The sequence below is a fragment of the Microtus oregoni genome, unplaced genomic scaffold (assembly GCF_018167655.1).
Source record: "Microtus oregoni isolate MIOR12 unplaced genomic scaffold, Mior012 000005F_ref0000423, whole genome shotgun sequence".
NCBI lineage: Eukaryota > Metazoa > Chordata > Mammalia > Rodentia > Cricetidae > Microtus > Microtus oregoni.
The window spans coordinates 40,574,443-40,595,265 of NW_024543064.1; the positions used below are offsets into that span (position 1 = coordinate 40,574,443).

The 20,823-nt window shown below is 45.5% G+C and overlaps 1 protein-coding gene across 6 annotated transcripts in view; it reads right to left on the minus strand.

The window, feature by feature from the left end:
- Tut4 (terminal uridylyl transferase 4) overlaps positions 1–1,222 on the minus strand; it is a 96,710-nt gene extending 95,488 nt beyond the window's left edge. For 4 of the 6 annotated variants that reach the window (XM_041651560.1, XM_041651558.1, XM_041651556.1 and 1 more), the window contains exon 1: positions 1,050–1,222. The gene's annotated coding sequence lies outside the window, so the exon portion shown is untranslated. The remainder of the gene's footprint in view (positions 1–1,049) is intronic. The other 2 variants (XM_041651559.1, XM_041651555.1) reach the window with 1 other exon arrangement.
- Between the last annotated feature and the right edge of the window lie 19,601 nt (positions 1,223–20,823).

The window sequence follows — 20,823 nt, forward strand, 5'->3', positions numbered from 1 at the left end:
CTGTTTCACAAAGCGTTTTTAAACTGTTTCTGCTGCAAGGACGGGAGAGGGGCAAGTCTACAGATATAAAAGGTTATATGACCTAGCTAATTACTAAATGCATGCTAACAATACACAATTCGAATTGCATTTCTGAACACGAAGATTACAAAAGATCGCAATATGTCAAATGTTTAGGGAATGATTTTTGTATCAAAATAAAGAAAGACGGTATACTGAAACTAAGACCTCGCACAAGGTACAAGATCCGACCGATTTAAAGTTTGATATTCTTCTAAAAAAATGTTTAACCAACGTTAAAAATAACAGTAATTGATACCATTCAGGTACTGACTAGAAATCCCGCTGCTTCTTTGAGGTCTAACCACCTCGTTCTTTTGTAATCCTGATATCAAAAGGATCAGAAACCACTCGCGGAGGCGTGCGACACACTGGGGAAGTGCTGTCTGTTTACAAATACGAATCTCACAGTTACCCACGTCAAAAGCGCGCAGTACCACCATTCGACTGGGGGGTGGGGGACAGAGACGGCGGGCGAGCAGGAAACGAAATCCACACGAACCTACCCTGCCTTCTCCCCACAAGGACGAGCGGGGGGGGGGGGGGGGGGATAGTGTTGTGTGAGTGTGTGTTTACATGTGCGTATAGACATCTCTACAGGGTGAAAGAAAAGGCACACATTACAGAGACAAACACAGGCTCTAAGACAAGGCTAGACCAATCCCGTTAACTCAGATCCTCCGAACCCGACTACAACAGGTTTCGGTGGCCGGACGGGCCCCCCAAAACCCTCCACAGGCAGCCCAGGCCGCCTTCTCCACTTCCCTCCTTCCCTCAGCTTTCCCCTGGGACACTTGAAGCCCGATCGAGAGGAGGACGAAGCGCCAGGCCCCGAGGGGGGCGGCGGAGTCGCGCTCCCGGGGACCCGACACCTGCGGGGCGCCGCACCTGAAGGGGACAAGCGGGGTGGGGGGGGGGGAGCCTTCCCCAGCTCGGCCGAGCACACCCCCTCGGCAGCCCGCGCAGCGCGGCGGCCCGAAGCTCCGTACCTGCGAAGCCCGCGAGCTACAGGCGCGCGCGACGCCTCCTCATCGCAGAGGCTCCGGCTCCCCCTCCGCCTCCCGCTGCCGCCGCCGCCCCCGCCGCCGTCGCCGCCGCCGCCGCCGCCGCCGATGGAGGCCAGGACACGACGAGCTCAGGACTCCACCGCCATGTCCGCCGCGCCGCGAACTGCATTGTGGGGGGGAAGGGACGGGGAGGGGGAGGAGGAGGGAGCGAGAGAAAGAGGAGGACCCGCTGAGGGGAGGGGGCCGAGGGAGAGTGGCGCCGGGAAGAGGGGGAGGGGAGCGGGAGGCGCTCCGCAGACTGGGGTCCCCGCGGGGATGGGAGGAGGAGATGGGCTCGGCAGCCCGGGAGCGGAGCCTCTTGGGGCTGGGTTCAGGGGCGCCCTCGCCTTCAGTTCTGGGGATCCCCCCCCCCCCCCGCGGCACCCGTCAAACCTCGGCGGGGGAGGGGGAGGCCGGAGGGAGGGGCTACGCTCGGGGGCTCGTGGCGGTCGCCCGGAAACAATGGGGAGGGGGTGGGGGGGGGATCGAGGTGGGAGGACAACGCGCACACACCCGCGCTGAGGAGGAGGAGAGCGAGCGAGCGGGCGAGCGCGCGCTGGCTCTCGGTGGCGCCCGAGCTGGGGGCGGGCCCCGGCGGAGGGACAGGGTCGGAGCGGCCTGCCGGGAGAGGGTCTCGCGGTCCGGCACGCCGACGCCGGGGAGCGGCGCGAGGACGCCTGCGAGCCCGGGGTCGCGTGCACCGTCGCTCCGCTCACGTCAGGCTCCCGGGCTGCGGGCGGCTCTGCTGAGGCCCCCGGGCGGGAAAAGGGGCTAGTCCTCTAGCAGTTCCCCGAGTGAAAGGGGGAGTGCGGGGGGGGGGGGGGACGGACTTTGCAGGCTCGGGCTTGTCACTGCTCGACTGCCCATGCCTTTTGAAGCCTTTGCAGTCATCCCTGGCTTCAGTGCACCGTCAGGGAGCTGACGAGAGAAAGCCCCCCCCTTTCACCCTTGCCACCAGCCCTGCTTTGCGTCACCTCAGGAATAACAAAGCCGAGAGATCTTGAGAAACATTTCGAAAACCATGTCTTTAGTTTTAGGTGGGCATAGAAACAACTACCGCGAACGGCTTCCCCCTTTCTTTTTTTTTCTAATGTGTTAGGTTCCTGTCATTTAAATTTACACTTATGAAAGACTTGAGAAGGCTTTGTTAGTTTATTTTAATGGCCCCAAGCGTCGAGATTATTTGACCAAGCTCCTACTTCACTCAGAGAGGGACAAATCACAAAAAACGGCAACCCTTGAGTTGGATATTTACTAGGCAGAAAAAGTGTACGACACCCTGAAACGTGGGGGTTTATAAAGGGAGGCGGCTATATCTTAAACGTTTACAAGACAATGACAAATATTCTAAAGACTGAGGCCAGAACAGCTCAGGGGCTACAGAAAGGCAATTGTCTCTGTAGTTCACCAACTTCTCACTGCATCCCAGAACTGAATACCTCTTACTTGATTTGTCCATCTGAATCCCAAAAGCTAATGAGTTTAGTGAGGAGAGACCAAGCATTGCCTGCTTAGTACTAGGCATTGAACTAGGGGCTTCATACACCTAACCATCTAGTCTTCGTACTGCTCCTGTGACAATAGCTGCTGTCGCTTCCTTTTGCGGATGAGAAAACTACGTTCTGGAAGTGCACTCCCCCGTCTGTGACTCTTCCAGACCCACAAGCATTGGATAGAATACAAAATTTCAAGTCAGCCCCTCCAGGTTTGGGCAGTTACCAACTGGATGACTTCAGATTAATAAAAATCCATATCTTTCTCACCTGAAACCTTTTTAAATGCGTCCGCACTGCAGAGAGATAAGAAACAGGAGAGGAAACCGACATGGAAACCTAGTGTTAGGTGTGGTGGCTTGTGTCTGTAATCTCAATACCCTGGAAACTTGTATCTGGAGGATCGCCAGTTCAAAGCCAGCATAGCGCCAGTCGGTAGTGGCATACACCTTTAATCCCAGCACTCCGGAGGCAGAGGCAGGTGGATCTCTGTGAGTTTGAGGCCAGCCTGGTCTACACAGCGAGTTCCAGGACAGCTAAGGCTGTTATACAGAGAAAACAAAACAAAAAGTTACCTGTGTGATGGAGAGCATGCTTTTAATCCCAGGAGGGATAGAGAGAGAGAGGCAGGAGTGGGTGGAGTGGATCTTTGAGCTTGACGCCAGTCTGGGAGGGAGTTCCAGGCCAGTGAAATACTTGAGATCTTGTCTCAAAAGAAAAAAAGAGAGGTAGGGATTGGGCATATAGCAGCTCAATATAAGAGTGCCTGCCTAGTACGCAAAGGGCTTCTTGAGTTTGATCTTCTGTTCCAGAAAAAATAAATAATGAAAGCTTAAAGCTGATAGACACATTTAAAACTATTACCAACAGGCTCCTCACTAATATTAATGTCCTTGGACCAAATTCAATTGAAAACATTTCCTGATTACTTAGTGTAAGCAAAACATACTTCAGTGCCTAGACAAACCACCCAGACTGCTGCTCAGAAAGCTCACGGTCCAGCAAGGAAGGCAGTGTTATTAACTTATAGTCAACCGATCATATGAACAAAGGGTTGGGCAAATCCAGAGGAGAATGTGTTAAATCCCACACAAGTGAGGTGTCAACGGAAAAGGTTGACCTTTAGGGACTACCTGTTTTGTGCCAAAGATGTGTTGATGACTCAGAAGACAGCATTTAGTCTAGAGTAAGATATTGAGTCTAAAACAATATGGGAGAGCGCCACGCCTCTGCCCTTGGGCCTCCAGATAACACCCTTTCCCTATTTCTCAAGACCCAGCCCAACTCTTACTTAGTCTTCGTTTGAGACAGGATTTCTGGTAACCCGAGGTGGCCTCTAGCTACTAGTAGCTGAGGATAACCTTGAACTCCTGATTCTCCTCCCAAGCTTTACAATTTCAGGCGCAGGCCATGAGAACCCTTTACCCTCATAACTTCCAGCAAGTGAACACACAAGCACTCCACTGGATGCTCTCTCTCCAATTTCCAAATCCCAAGAATTTTACCCGTCTGATAGCAATGGATTGTAATCTTAGATACACATACTTCTATTTGTATTGCAGTACCTACATGCTTGTTGCATTGAACATTTTGGCAACCATCCTCCTGTTTACCATTACAACTAAACAGTTGAGGTACTCCAGCAAGACCAATGAGGAAACGTAGGGTTTAATTAATGCCCAAGTTCATAAATAAATTGCAGACACAACTAGAATGCCACTTTTGCGTTCTTCGCTTTGAACTACAGATTACTGGAAAAATGACAAGCTGCCCCATGAAAACACTCAAGAGACTCTCTCTGTAATACTTTCTAGAACAGTCCCACGGTTGTGCTTAAGGTTTTAAATGTAGACTTCCAACCTAGATGGCCCAGGAGTGCCAGCCATGTCATCCTAACAGGTGAACATTATTTGCAGCAGAAGTCCTCTTCTGTCTACCAGATGAGAAATACAGTTGCCTAATGGATCAGTGCTTGTGTATGTTCTCCTCTTAGATAATGGAACTATATGATTCAGCTTCTCTTTCCAAAGTGACATAGTAGAAGTAGCTTAGTTATGAAGGAAAGAAATTTAGGGCTTGGAGTGCAGTTCAATATCAGACTGCTTGCCTAGTATGCTCAAAATCCCCATGTCTGCTCCCTATATCAGAGGGAGGAGAGGGTTATTTAGCTCACAATTTTGAGGTTCTAAGTTCAAGATCTGATGATGGTTTGGGCCTCTGATGAGGATGGGAAATGGTGTCACTTCATAGCAGAAAACTATATAAAAGAACAGGTTGTCATATCTTCAACCAGGAATGGGGCTTGGCTCAGGGATTTATCAGAGCCCTCTCAGGAAAATTACTTCCATTAATCTGAATAATCTTTCATTAGACCCATCCTCCTTTTCAAATTAATTTATTGGGAATGACAGGGCAGAAAATGCATAGGCACATAGGCAGACCTATGTGCATGCATGCATACATACATACATATATACATACATACATATGCATATGTAGGCCAGAGAAGGACACTAGGAGTCTTCCTCCATCTCTTCATCTTTTTTTTTTTTGAGAAAAGATCTCTCACTGCACCAGGCTGGCCAGTGAACTTCTCCAACCCACCCACTTCTCTCCAAAGGTTTCATCTGGTGTCATATTGCCTCACTGGGAGCCAATCTTCTATTTGTGGGCCACTAAGGGACAACCAAATCCTGACCAGAGCAAAAACTTACCAAAAAAAAAAAAAAACACTATTGAATTAAAGGCAATTTGGTGAGTAAATAAAAATCAAAGCAAAAAGATAAACTTAAGAGATAAATCTGCCTGTCTCGAAAAACCAAAAAAAAAAAAAAAGAGAGAGATAAATCTGTCTAAACTAAGTAGATCAGCTAGTTCATCATAAAGACCTGTCTATGTAGTGGGAGGAGAGAGCCAATTCTATAAGTCATCCTCCGACCTTCACATATGCACCGTGGCACTCATATGTCACCCTCCCATAAACACACACACACATACACTCGTGCTTAAAAAAAAAAAACTTGTCAGGCCGTTAATTGTAGTGATACTTTGTTTGTAATCTAACAAACAAAGCTTGCCTGAAGATCAGAGTGCAGAGCTAAGCCACTGGTTAGCCATAGAAGCCAGGCAGTGGTGGCATGCACCTTTAATCCCAGCACTCGGGAGGCAGAGACAGGCAGATCTCTGTGAATTCGAGGCCAGCCTGGTCTACAGAGCTAGTTCCAGGACAGGCTCTAACGCTACAGAGAAACACTAATCTTGTAAGAATGCATCACATTTATGAAGTGGTCCTTACCATGTCTTCTAATTTATCATCCCATCACACTATCCTGAAGCATAAGAAGTACACACACAAACACACACTCTTGCACGCTCGCATGCATGCTCACACACAACACACACACACACAAAAAAAAAAAAAACCTCACATGGGGATGAAGGATGATCTTGGTTAAAAAAGACTTTAGTATTCACAGATGTATCAAGAACCCATATACATAGCAGGAGATGATTCTTTGAAGCTAATCTAGGACCATATCATAAGGGCCGCGATAAAAATAATTTTCATTAGGGGTCTTGAGAGACAACTCAGCAGTCAAGAGCACATATTGTTCCACAGGACCCGAGTTTGATTCTCAGCACTCACATGGTGGCTCAGGAACACCCATAACTCCAGTGCCAAGAGATTCAGTACCCTCTCCTGATCTCTGAAGGCACTAAGCACACATCTGCTACAAACACTCACACAGAAAATAAGATGAATAAATTCTAAACATATATTTTGTCTTTGATTGTTTGGCTTTTTGAAATAGGTCTCACTATGTAGACTAGATTGGCCTCAAACTCACAAGAGAGTCGCCTGCCTTTCCCTCTCCAGTGAGGGGATTATAGGTGTGCACCACCATACTCAGCCCATGAAATATAATTTTCTTTTACAAACATCCTTTAGGGAATGAACTGGCTCGGAAGTTAAGAGTGCATGCATACTGCTCTTCTAAAAAACCCGATTTCACTTCCCAGCACCCACAGTGTTAGCTTACAATGGCCTGTGTGTAACTGCAGCTCCAGGCGAGTCTGATTCCACAGGCACCTGCATTCTTGTGCACATACCCACCCTCTAACATACAAACATACATACAATTTAAAATCATATTTACAAAACTTTAGCCAGGCAGTAGTGGCACATGCCTTTAAGCTCAGAACTCAGGAGGCAGAAGCAGGTGAATCTTTGAACTGGAGGCCAGCCTGGTGTACAGACCAAGTTCCAGGACAGCCATTGCTACACAGAGAAACCCTGTCTTGAAAATAAATTCTTTTTTTTTTTTTTTTTGGTTTTTCGAGACAGGGTTTCTCTGTAGCTTTGGAGCCTGTCCTGGAATTAGGTCTTGTAGACCAGGCTGGTCTCGAACTCACAGAGATCCACCTGCCTCTGCCTCCCGTGTGCTGGGATTAAAGGCATGCGCCACCACCGCCCGGCAATAAATACATTTTTAAAGAGTCTTTCTTCTGGGTCGTGATGGCACACACCTTTAATCCCAGTATTTGGGAGGCAAAGGCAGGTTGATCTCTGATTTAAGGCCACCCTGATCTCCAGAGAGCTCCAGGCTCCTGGACAGCTAGTGTTTCAACCCCCCACCCAGAAAAAAAGAACCTTTATTTTATCCTAAATTTATAGAACAGTTTTGAAAAATCTATAAGCCTGAGAGATAAACCCGTCGTACAGCAAAACTTACAGGTGCCTGGGAGTCTATTGCAGGCCTTAAATCCCAGCACTCAGGAAGCAGAGGCAGATGGGTCTTTATGAGTTTGAAGCCAATCAGATCTAAGTAGAGAATCCAGGCCAGCCAAGGATACATAGTAAGACACTGTTTCAAAAACAAAACAATAACAACTAACAGATAGTCATTAAACTTCAATTTGAATGTTTCTATATTTAACAGAGATCACATTCCTTCCTAAATCTACCTGTTCTAGATGACAGAAATTCTTCCTACATTCTGCCGAAATCCAACTTCCTTCCTTCTTCCCTCCATCCCTTCCTCCCTCCCTTTCTTTCTTACACTGAGGAGTATTGTGCAGCCAAAGCTGACCTTCAGCTTGCTACCTGAGGATGACCTTGAACTTCTAATTCTTCAGAGTGTTGGAATTACCCCAGTTTCATTCAGTACTGAGGAATCAAACCCAGAGCTTCATTATACTGGCATACTCTGAGCTACTTCTCCACCCCAGAAATCTCCCTTTTGCTAGTAATTCTGGCTTCAAAAATAACATCCCTCTTTTTCTGATATGTAAAAATGGGGATAGATTTGATAAACTAAAGCAAGAAGAGGCTCCAAAATTCTAAACTTCTGATATGAACTCTTCTTAAGTCAGCTAGTTTACCTCCCTTTAAGTCAAATTTTGTTCTCCTCTGTCCTTTAAAACAAAATGAGATCCAGTTTCATTCTACCAGTCTCCCTGCAACCAATTCTAATGTGTTAGGACAACATGTACTCTGATTCATCTTTGTGTCCTATAAAATGCCATGCCCTCTATCCAGAAATAAATCCTTGAATACATGGTCAAATGATTTCAACAAGGATGCTGAGGTATGCAACAAGAGTTGGTTTTTTTTTTTAAGTAAATAATGCTAGAGAAACTGGATCCCCCACATGCAAAGACTGAAGTTAGACCTTGACCTTAGACCACATACAAAAGCCAACTCAAAATGGATCCATGACCTAAAATGTAGAATGTAGGACCTGAAACGATAAAGCTCTCAGAAGAAAAATAGGGGAGGATCATTATGGCATTATTTGGGGCAGGGATCTCTTGAATATGACACCAAAGGAGAAATTAAACCACAAGAAAATTGTAAAATGTTGTTGCTTTTTTGTTTTGTTTTTGAGACAGAGTTTCTCTGTGTAGCCTTTGCTGTCCTGGAACTAGCTCTTTAGACCAAGCTGGATTCAAACTCACAGAAAATCACCTGCCTCTGCCTCCTGAGTGCTGAGATTAAAGATGTGTAGCACAACCTCCCAGATCCATTCTTCCTTCCTTCCTTCCTTCCTTCCTTCCCTTCCCTTCCTCCCTCCCTCCTTCCCCCTTCCTTTCTTCCTTCCTTCCTCCCTCCCTCCCTCCCTCCTTCCTTCCTTCCTTCCTTCCTTCTCTTTTCTCCCCTAAAACAGGGTTTCTCTGTATAACAGTCATGGCAGTCCTGGAACGCACTCTGTAGACCAAACTGACCTCGAGCTCACTGAGATCCTTCTGCCTCTATCTCCTAAGTGCTGGGGATCCTTTTTTTTCTTGGTCACAGTCAATTTAATTTTTTCCCTTATTTTTAAGCTCTGTATGCGTGTGCACATGCATAGGCAACAGCATACAAGTGAAGGTCAAAGGACAACTTTTGGGAGTCAGTTCTTTCCTTCTACTGTGTGAATTCTGGGAATGAAACTCAAGTTGTCAGGCTTAGCAGTAATCGCTTTTGCCTGTTGAGCCATCTCCGTGACCTAGAAACTTTACTTTTGCAAAGACATTATCAACGGAGTACAAAGGTAACACAGAGAAAGAACGAAAATATTTACAAATTGAATTTGCATACCTGGTGAGGAGCAAACAGCCGCAATATACAGAAGACTCCTAAAACTCAAGAGCAGGGAAACAATGTAGTTCAAAGCACACTAGGATTTGAAGGGTTTCTCCAGAGAAAATACTCAAATGGCCAGTAAGTACAGGAAAAGACGCTGAAGTGCAAGTCAAAACCGCAGCAAGATACTATTTCATTATTTAGTCTAGTATTCAAGAAAAAACAAAAATAAAGTCAGTAGTCACGGTCCCACCGTTATACACAAATGTAAAAACTCAATGAGTTATACACTTAAGTGTTGTGCTCTTATTCTGTAATTTAAAAATGGCAAATAGTCTGATTTAACATGGGGTAAAGAAGAAAGAAAAAGGTTAGCAGATGTGATGATTAAATCTTGATCACCAACCTGATGGGATTTAGAATTTCCTAGAAACAAATGTCTGTGTCACTGAGGAATTTCCAAAGAGATGAAATGGCAATGGATAAGACCCACTTCAGCCGCTAGGATTTGCTGAAGGAGGCAGAGGCAGGAGAATCACGAATTAGAGGTCAGCCTGGGACACACACACACACACACACACACACACACACACAAAGACCCACTTGGATGTGCAGTACGACTCTGTGGTCTAGGGTTCAGAATGAATGCTAACGGAAAAATGTGAGTACCAGCATTGACGTGTCTCTGCTTCTTGTCCGAGAACACAATGTGACTGACCTCCTTACCCTCCTGCCAGCACGCCTCCTGCTATAGTATGTAATACTGTGAGCCAAAGTAAATAGGAGCTAAAAGTAAACCTTTCCTCTCTCTTTTTAAGATTTATTATTATTATTTTTTTTGTTTTATGCACATTTGCATTTGGCCTGCATGTATGTCTGTGGAGGTGCCAGAGTCCCCAGAATTGAAGACATAGACAGTTGTGAGCTGCCATGGGGTACTGGGAACTGAACCCAGTCAGCCCTCTTAGCCAGTGAGCCTTCTGTCCAGCCCCCCATCACTGTTAACCGGGTATTTTGTCACAACAATGGAAACGGTACTAGCATAGTGAAGTGCAGAAAGGGCTTAGAGAGGGAGAGCGGCAATAGGCTCTGAAAAGCCCTGCTAAGAAGACTAGCCTCGATCCTGCAGGGAATGTTGAGAAACATGCAAAGTTTAAGTAGGAGAAATATTTGCTCACATTTCTGCTTTGGAAGGTAAATTCTAGAGGACAGTGCAACATCAGGTGGAGGGAAAAGGCGGAGGACATTTCTCCAATCCAAATAGGATCCCAGGTGTTGTGGCTGCTTGGCCGAAGAGATACTAATTCTATATTCTTTCAATATCATGAAGGAAAGGAGATTCAGTAATTACCCATGAAAACACTTGGTGAGCGACTTTGATTCAAACTTAAATATTTTTATCTATATACCTAATATAACCATATCATAATTTTTCTGATTTTTTTTTTTTTGAGACAGGGTTTTTCTGTGTAGCCCTGTCCTGGAAAACTTGCTCTATAGACCAGGCTGGCCTTGAACTCACAGAGATCTGTCTGCCTGTTTCCTGAGTGCTGGGGTTAAAGGCGTGAGCCACTACTACCTGGCTTATAAAATTTTTTAAAATTTTTGAAGAAAAATGACATTAAACTAACCATGATCCAGCCACAGTCCTATTAATATTTTAGTATGTTATTTTTTTAAATCTTATTTTAGCCTTACTTCATCTTCAAGATGAGGCAAGGAAGTCAGTCTATGATGTTAGGAGAGTAACATGAGAGAAGTCAGATCTCAAGAGTCACTGCCAAAAGTAATCACTATGGGGGCTGGAGAGATGATTCAGAGGGTAAGAACACTGGCTGCTCTTCCGGAGGCCCCGAGTTCAATTCCCAGCAACCACATGGTGGCTCACAACCATCTGTAATGAGGCCTGGTGCTTTCCTTCCAAGCATTGTATGCTTAATAAATAAATAAATCTTAAAAAAAAAAACAAAAGTAATCACTATGTATGTTTTGGCAGGAGCATGGCAGAATCTAAGTAAAAGCCAAGTCAGAAACATGTCAAAAACAAATAAGCAAGTGGAAGGCGCAGGTGAGATGATTGCAAGTGCCAGCTTAATCTGGACTAGATAGTGAGTTCCAGACACTGTGGGGACAGGAGAGAATTAGCAGAAGTTGGGTGATACAAGATGGAAAGTCTAGATGAACTGGAAGAATTCTCAATGGTTAAGAACTTTCTATAATTCTTTCTTCGATGAGAAAATGAACCAAAAGTTTAACACAGACCAAGTAAATCAGCACTGGATGTTGCTACTCAGATTGACAGACAAGTTAATGAGTAGCAAGCTGTGTACTCTCACTTCAGAGCGGGGATCAATCTTGCTCACCGAGTAATGTCTGGGGGTCACAAAGTCCCCAGTAAAGAATTCTATGTATGTGCTGTTTTAGTATGTGTTGTTAGCATATGTGGTTTTTGAAGCCAATACCACATATGATTTACAGATAGTAATTTGGACGTCAAAATTCTCACACTTAGGGCAAGCTGAGGGGTAGGGGAGTCCTCTCTTTGGATTGAGCAATATATAGAACCTAAGCTTCCCAGCAATTCAGTGTTCAGGATTCTTCCTGTGATTTTGCTTAAGAACTGGATTCTGGACAGGTGGAATTTATAGCAACATTATGTCCTAGATTTTTGAGGACAGACCCAGATTTTAAATATTTTATCCTGTTGTAACTATAGTAGGCTTAAAGTTGTGTTCTCCTGTTTCTGATTTGGATAGAGAAGAAAATATGGGCTTTAAAGTGTCCTTTTCTTGGCATATATGATAATGAATACCCAGAGGAAGTCCTGGTTGAGTTCAGAGAGATAACAATACTCTACTGAGAATGTTCACTGAGATGCAAAATAGCTGTCTGTAGTGAGAGGCAGGCAAGGAGAACCCTTGTAAAATTGTGATTGGTGCGTGTGTCATTTGGTTAGAACAGAGCAGTTTAATAAGAGACAGAAGTTTAAGGATAAAGGAGACTGAAGATAAAGAAAGGATTGAGTGAGATAGGGGTTTGGAGGATGAGTATCAGGGAGGAAGGACAGATAAGCCTGACAGGGAAAGAGGAGCAGATTTAGGAGGGCACATGTATAGAGAAGAGAAGGCACTTAGCAGAGAGGGGAAGGGGAAAAGAGGGAAGGGGGAATATGAACAGAGGAGAGAAGGAGTGTGGAATGGGGTAGTTGGAACAGACAGGCAGCCATGCATGAATGAGAGACACAGAAAGAAACTTGAGTTTTCCTTAAAACTGTGGCTATCTGGGGCAGCCCTGGGAGGGCAGGGGGAGACGAGACTGTGGGAAGGCTTGTAAAACTGGAGCAAAGACAAAGCTGCATGCCCCATCTGCAAGAGCTGTCACCCTTCAGGAACTCCTTAGGGAGCCGACGGTAGACCTGGTCTGTGCTGAAGGGTAGCCTTCTTCTTCAAAGCACCTTTTGCTGAATTTTTTTGTTTGTTTTGTTTTGGTTTGGTTTTGAGACAGGATTTCTCTGTGTAGCAGACATACTGTCCTGGATCCTGGAACTCACTCTGTAGACCAGTCTGGCCTTAAACTCAGAGATCTACCTGCCTCTGCCTCCTGAGTGCTGGGATTAAAGGCGTGCATCACCACCGCCCAGCTTGCTGAATCTTTATATGAAAGAAGGACCAGTCTTTTAATTTCTTTCCATAAAGGGTGGGTAGGTAGATGACACATGATATAGATAGATAGATAGATAGATAGATAGATAGATAGAAATATATAGATATGTATATACACATATCTAAAGCTTCATTTACTTAAGACTTACTGTACTTGCAAATTTTTAAAGTTTTTTTTAATTATTTCTGTATTTATTTTGGTTTTTCAAGACACAGCTTTTGTTTGTAACAGTCCTGGCTGTCCTACAACTCACTTCGTAGACCAGGTTGACCTCAAACTCACAGAATTCATACTATCTCTGCTTCTCAAGTGCTGGAATGAAAGGCATGTGCCACCACTGCCCGGCTGCACTTGTAATGTCAGTCAGATCTCTGAATAAGAATGTTTTCTTTAGCCGGGCAGTGGTGGCGCACGCCTTTAATCCCAGCACTCGGGAGGCAGAGGCAGGTGGATCTCTGTGAGTTCGAGGCCAGCCTGGTCTACAAAGGGAGTTCCAGGACAGGCTCCAAAGCTACAGAGAAACCCTGTCTCAAGAATGTTTTCTTTAGTAAGACTGCAAAATTGGTTTTTCAAAACAGGATTTCTCTGTGTAACCCTGGCTGTCCTGAAACTCCTCTGTAGACCAGGTTGGCCTCAACCTCAGAAAGCTGCCTGCCTCTGTCTCCCAGCTACCTCCCAAATTCTTATGAGAGTAAAAAGAATAGGGCTGAGAAGACTCAATAAAATGCCTAATAGACAAGCATGAGGCTGAGGACCAGAGTTTGATCACCACAACCTACCGGAAAAACCAGTCATGGTGGATGCTTAGAAACCAAACCCTGAGGGGCACTGAAGGAGGACTATGCTTGAGGTTCCGTGGCTAACCTAATCAGCAAGTTCCAGGTTAGCCAATAAGAGACCTTGTCTCAAAAACAAGGTGGACAGTTCCTGAAGAATGAACTCAAGGTTAGCCTCTGGCCCTCATGCCCGTGTGTGTGTGTGTGTGTGTGTGTGTGTGTGTGCGCTCTCGAGTAGTCACACAAAGAGCAAAAGGGTTACCGAGTGCCTATTACAGGGATACGCCTCTAATTCCAGCACTCAGGAGGCGGAGACAAGTGCATGCCAGTGAATTTGAAACCAGCCTGGTCTACACAGTTGGACTCCAGGCTCGTCAGTGCCTACTAGAGACCCTAGAATGTAAAGGGTACCCCAAAGTACCTTGCCATTTCCTTCCTTTCTTTTTTTCTTTCTTTCTTTCTTTCTTTCTTTCTTTCTTTCTTTCTTTATTGGTTTTTCGAGACAGGGTTTCTCTGTGGCTTTGGAGCCTGTCCTGGAACTAGCTCTGTAGACCAGGCTGGTCTCGAACTCACAGAGATCCACCTGCCTCTGCCTCCCGAGTGCTGGGATTAAAGGCGTGCGCCACCATCGCCTGACTTTATTTTCCTTTGGTACAGAATCTTGCATTGTTATATGTCAACCAGCCTCGCGTCTTAACTTGTGAATTCAAACATCTGCCCACTTCAAACACCTGAGTACTTGTGATTACCCATACACGCCAACATAGCTGGCTTCTTCGTCGTTTAGAAACAAACATTAGTCTGTGTATCTGACTCAGCCTGAGTAACACAGTGCTTTCCTGACCTGATGAGCCCTCCTGCGTTTTCCCTCTGCTAAACTGTTGATCATGCGTGTGTTGGCAGACTCAAATGCATCCACCCCTCTTAATCCTCCCTTGATTTCTCAGAGAGAATGAGTCACTAACTCTTGAATTCTGCAGCACTTACCAGCTACCACCTCATTTGATTGTCATGCGTTATCATTTCTTATTTACAAGTCTCCGTCACCTAAGGGCCCTCCTCCATGACTAAAGCCTTATCTTATCTTCACAGCATCTTGCGCAGCACTTGGCCCTCAACAAATATTCTGATAAATGGAGGGATGGTGAAGCAAGCACTTCCAAACTACCTAGTTCTAAGCATTGTTTCAGGTGTTTTACAAATGTTAGCTTGTTTAATCCACATAAAAATCCTGTGAGGTCGAGCCACGGGTGGCACACGCCTTTAATCTCCACAATTGGGGGCAGAAGCACAGAGGTCTCTGTGAGTTCATGGCCAGCCTGGGCTACAAAGTGAGTTCCAGGACAGGCTCCAAAGCTACAGAGAAACCTTGCCTCAGAAAAAAAAAGTTCCTATCATTTCTATCCTACAGATAAGGAAAAAGATGCAGTGAGATGCAATTTGCCTGAGGTCACTCAGCTACTGACTGATCAAAGCCAGGATTCAACCTAAGCAGCTGGTGTTAGAATCAAGGCTTTCTGCAAGAGCTTCTTGCTACAATGCCTCCCAGAGAGCCAGAGCAATCCCAAACAAATTTGGCCCTTATTTCATTTATTTATTTATTTATTCATTCTATTCCATTCATTCATTCATTTTATATACCAACCACAATTTCCCCTCCCCCCTCTCCTCCTGTTCCCTCCTGTCACCTCTGTTCTACCTCCTCCAATCTACTCCTCCTCCTTCTCCATTCAGAATGGTAAGGTCTCCCATGGGAATCAAGAAAGCAGGTATATCAAATTGAGGAAGGACCAAGCTCCACCCCCTTGCATCAAGATTGGGCAAGGCTTCCCACTAGAGAGCATAGGTTCCAAAGAGACAACTCACGAGTCAGGGACAGACAGGTCCTGGTCCCCCTGCTAGGGGCCCCACAGACAGATCAAGTTACAGGACTGTCACTCAGATGCAGAGGGCCTAGGTCAGTCCCATACTGACTCCCTAGCTGCCAGTTCAGAGTCCATGAGCTCTCACAAACTCAGGCCAGCTGTCTCCGTGGGTTTCCCCATCATGATCTTACCCACCCTCGTTCATATAGTCTCTCCTCCCTCTCTACAAATGGACTCCCTGAGCTCAGCCCAGAGCTTAGCTGTGGATCTCTCCATCTGCTTCCTTCAGTTACTGGAGAAGGCTCTACAATGACAGGTTATTCATCAATCTTACTACAGGAGAAGGCCAGTTCAGGCACCCTCTCCACTATTGCTAGGAGTCTTAGCTGAGGTCATCCTTATGGGTTCTTTGGAGTTTTTCTGGCACCAGATTTCTCCCTAACCCCATAATGACCCCCTCTATCAAGATATCTCTTTTCATTACTCTCCCGCTGCATCATGCCCCCAACCTAACAATCCTCTTTCCTCCTGCTCCCATGCCCCCATCCCCTTCCTTCTATCCTGCCCCCCAGCCCCAGTTTACTCAGGAGATCTCATCTATTTCCTCTTCCCAGGGAGATCCATGCTTCCCCCTTAGGGTCAATAAGACAAAACAGCAGAAGAAAAGATCTTCACCGATCCCATACCTGACAGAGGACTGATATCCAAAATGTATAAAGAACTCAAGAAACTAGACATCAAAATACCAAATAATCCAATTAAGAAACAGGGTACAGCCGGGCAATGGTGGCGCACGCCTTTAGTCCCAGCACACGGGAGGCAGAGGCAGGCAGATCTCTGTGAGTTCGAGACCAGAGGAAAAAAAAAAAAGAAAGAAACAGGGTACAGATTTAAACAGAGAATTCTCAACAGAAGAATCTCAAATGGCCAAGATACATCTTTAGCTATCAGGGAAACACAAATCAAAACAACTCTGAGATACCGTCTTACACCTGTCAGAATGGCTAAAATCAGAAACACTAATGACAACCTATGTTGAAGAGGATGTGGGTACATAGTGAGACCTTGTCTCCCCCCGCCCCGACACACACTCATGTATTTTTCAGTTATCATTAAAGATGAAGCACCTAGCCGGGTGGTGGTGGCGCACGCCTTTAATCCCAGCACTCGGGAGGCAGAGGCAGGCGGATCTCTGTGAGTTCGAGACCAGCCTGGTCTACAGTGCTAGTTCCAGGACAGGCTCCAAAGCCACACAGAAACCCTGTCTCGAAAAACCAAAAAAAAAAAAAAAAAAAGATGAAGCACCTAGTTGGATGTCTAACATATAAAATAGGTGATTGGTAGATACATGTTAAAGAATGGGCAAGACACAGTTACTATGCTTAAGACATCTAGTGAAGGGCTGGAGAGATGGCTCAGTGGTTAAGACCATGCCCTTCTCTTCCAAAGGTCCTGAGTTCAATTCCCAGCAACCACATGATGGCTCACAACCATCTGTAATGAGATCTGGTGCCCTCCTCTATCTGATGCTCTCTTCTGTCATGGTGGCATACATGCAGATAGAGCACTCATATGTATAAATAAATAAATATTTTTTTAAAAAAAAGACATCTAGTGAAGAAAAAAAATCCAGTGGGGATAAAAGAAAACACTGTCCGTAATTCCAGTCTCAGGAGATGAAAGCAGAATTAAGAAATGCAGACCTGGTTCTCCCTAATCTAGCTGTGTTGGAGTGGAGCAGACAGAGAGCCCAAGCTCGAGCTTGCAGTAAAGGCCCTTTGCTTTTGCATGTTGTAGCACGAATAATAAAAACCCGAGACAGAAATTGGGGTTCAACCCGAAAACCAGAAAAGAAAAGCAACCAAGACACTAGAGAAGTTTTAAACTTCTACCAAGGTTGGGCGACCACAGACTAAGCCTCTCTTTCCTCCCATTTTATATTCTCTCTAGTGCCTTTAATGCATGTGACTCCCCAGGACTGGGATGAAAGGTGTGAGCCACCACCAGCTGGATCTGTTTCTGCATTGGTCTTGTGTAGCCCACAGTGGCCTTGAACTCACAGAGATCCAAATGACTCTGTCCCCCAAATCTGGGGATTAAAGGTGTGTGTCACCAATACCTGACCTCTAGTGGCTTTAGCTTTGCCTCTGGTCTTCAGGCAAGATTTATTTATTAAATTATGTGTATTATGTGAACTCGGACTCCTGGTGGTCTCTGGGGGGGGCTCATGACGCAGGCATAACAGAAGCATAGAATACATGGCTTACAGTATTCTTGGCCATACTGAGAATTTGCTTTTGCCTTATCAAAATTAAACTGCACCCTCTGTACTGATGGGTGGTGGGCATGTTCTGGCAAATCTTCCTAAACAGGCCCCAACATACCACACGCCTGAGTGCCTTCCACTAAGTCATATTATAGTTGCCTCAGTCTCTTGTTCATGGCTGATGGAGGAGGGTCATCTGTCTATTGGTCAATTAATAAAAAAAAACTGCTTGGCCTGATAGGTCAAGGACATAGGTAGGTGGGGAAGACAGAACAGAATCCTGGGAGGAAGAAGACAGTGAAGCCACATGCTATAGTTCTCCTCTCCAAGATGGACGCAGGTTAAGGTCCTTCCTGGTAAGGCACCACCTTGTGGTGCTACACTCATTATTAGAAATGGGTTATCAAGATGTGAGAGTTAGCCAGTAAGAGGCTAGAGCTAATGGGCCAAGCAGTGTTTAAAAGAGTACAGTTTCCGTGTAATTATTTCTGGTAAAGCTAGCCGGGTGGCCGGGAGCCCTCCCGGGTGGCAGAAACAGCCCACCACTCCATACTATACAAAGCCTTCTTTGTGACAAGGTCCTGTGCAGGTCTGCCTCAAATCTCTGCGCAAAGCCGGTGGTGGTGGTGCACTGTGGCATGGTTCCCCCATGCCTTTCTCCTTCTCTCCCTCCCCCCCTTTTCTCTCCTCCCCTTCCCACCTTATCCTATTGATTATGGATAGCCTATTGATTATGCTCCACTACCATTTTCAAAATGTCTCTATGCCATTTATTGTGAGCTAGTGAAGTGTACTTGTTTACAGAATTTTAGGGCTCTTTCGGGTCCTATGTTGGTCTCGTACCCTAAGTGCAGTCAGGCCCAGAAAAGCTCTCTGACTCCCATGACATGTATAGTATGAAGTCGTAAATGAGCTGGCCTCCAGCAGTCGCTCAGCTCTCTCAAAGTCCACACTCTGTGCTCCAACCAATAGGAAGTTCTCATCATCTTCCTTTGCCTTGGACCATTTCTGGGGATTCGTTCCTTGCCATCAAAATTGGCCAGAGCATTAACATGTTACTGCTCTTGGCCCCTGACTGCCTTATTTGACACCTACTTAGAGCCTACCAACCTGTCTTTCTAGTGGAAAAGAGACTGGTATGTGTGAGGAACCAAAGAAAACACAGTTCCTATCTTCAGTGACCCCCAGTCTACTGGACGAAGTTCGCTTCCTTCTCACCAGTCTCCCAGTACTGGTTTCTTAGTACTCCTTATATCTTGTATCTTGAATATTAGTTGAAATTCTTCTGGAAGGGAGGATGTTTATTCTATTCAATTTATATATTCATCCAGTCATTTATATCAATAAAGACTCAGCAACATTCATTCCATTTTTTGAGATATAATCCAACGTATGATTCCTTAATTTATTGTTCAAATTGTTACAGCTTTGGTTACTGGACACGCCCCTTTGCTTTAACTTTCTGAGTCTCTTTTGGCATGTTCTCAGCCTGACACCATGACTACTCCAGGTTCGCTTTATGTTTTCTTAGCTTTAACCTGGAATCCATCCAAGAAGCCCTGATTGTTTTCATTGAAGATCAGTGATCAGAAACCAAATGTGCCAGATGTACCAGATGTGTGGGCATCACACCTTTAATCCCAGCACTTGGGAGGAGGCAGGGAGGGAGGGAGGGAGGGAAGGAAGGAAGGAAGGAAGGAAGGAAAGAAGGAAGGAAGGACAGCACTGAGCACTAAGTATGAACATTTCTTCTGGGATATCACTGCTTCTGTGCACTTTTATTTCTATGCACTCAGGAAACAGCTAGAAAATAATTGTGTGGCCAGGCGATGGTGGCACACGCCTTTAATCCCAGCACTCAGGAGGCAGAGGCAGGTGGATCTCTGTGAGTTCGAGACCAGCTGGTCTACAGAGCAAGTTCCAGGACAGGCTCCAAAGCTACAGAGAAACCCTGTCTCGAAAAACCAAAAAGAAAAAAAAGAAAAAGAAAAAGAAAAAAAAGAAAAGAATTGTGTATCTTTTTGCTCATATATAAGAAGCAGTGTTATCTATCTCTGTGTCTGTTTTCTTTTTTTTTTAATTTATTTATTTATTAAGGATTTCTGCCTCCTCCCCGCCACCGCCTCCCATTTCCCCCCCCTCCCCCAATCAAATCCCCCTCCTTCATCAGCTCGAAGAGCTGACCTGTGGGAAGTCCAAGGACGGCCCACCTCCATCCAGGTCTAGTAAGGTGAGCATCCAAACTGCCTAGGCTCCCCCAAAGCCAGTGCGTGCAGTAGGATCAAAAACCCATTGCCATTGTTCTTGAGTTCTCAGTAGTCCTCATTGTCTGCTATGTTCAGCAAGTCCGGTTTTATCCCATGCTTTTTCAGACCCAGGCCAACTGGCCTTGGTGAGTTCCCGATAGAACATCCCCATTCTCTCAGTGTGTGGGTGCACCCCTCGCAGTCCTGAGTTCCTTGCTCGTGCTCCCTCTCCTTCTGCTCCTGATTTGGACCTTGAGATTTCTGTCCGGTGCTCCAATGTGGGTCTCTGTCTCTGTCTCCTTTCATCGCCTGATGAAGGTTAATATTCAGGAGGATGCCTATATGTTTGTCTTTGGATTCACCTTCTTATTTAGCTTCTCTAGGACCGTGAATTATAAGCTCAATGTCCTTTATTTATGGCTAGAAACCAAATATGAGTGAGTACATCCCATGTTCCTCTTTTTGGGTCTGGCTTACCTCACTCAGGATAGTGTTTTCTATTTCCATCCATTTGTATGCAAAATTCAAGAAGTCCTTGTTTCTTACTGCTGAGTAATACTCTAATATGTATATATTCCATACTTTCTTCATCCATTCTTCCATTGAAGGGCATCTAGGTTGTTTCCAGGTTCTGGCTATCATAAACAATGCTGCTATGAACATAATTGAGCGTATACTTTTGTTGTATGATAGGGCATTTCTTGGGTATATTCCCAAGAGTGGTATTGCTGGGTCCAGGGGTAGGTTGATCCCGAATTTCCTGAGAAACTGCCACACTGCTTTCCAGAGTGGTTGCACAAGTCTGCATTCCCACCAGCAATGGATGCGTGTACCCCTTTCTCC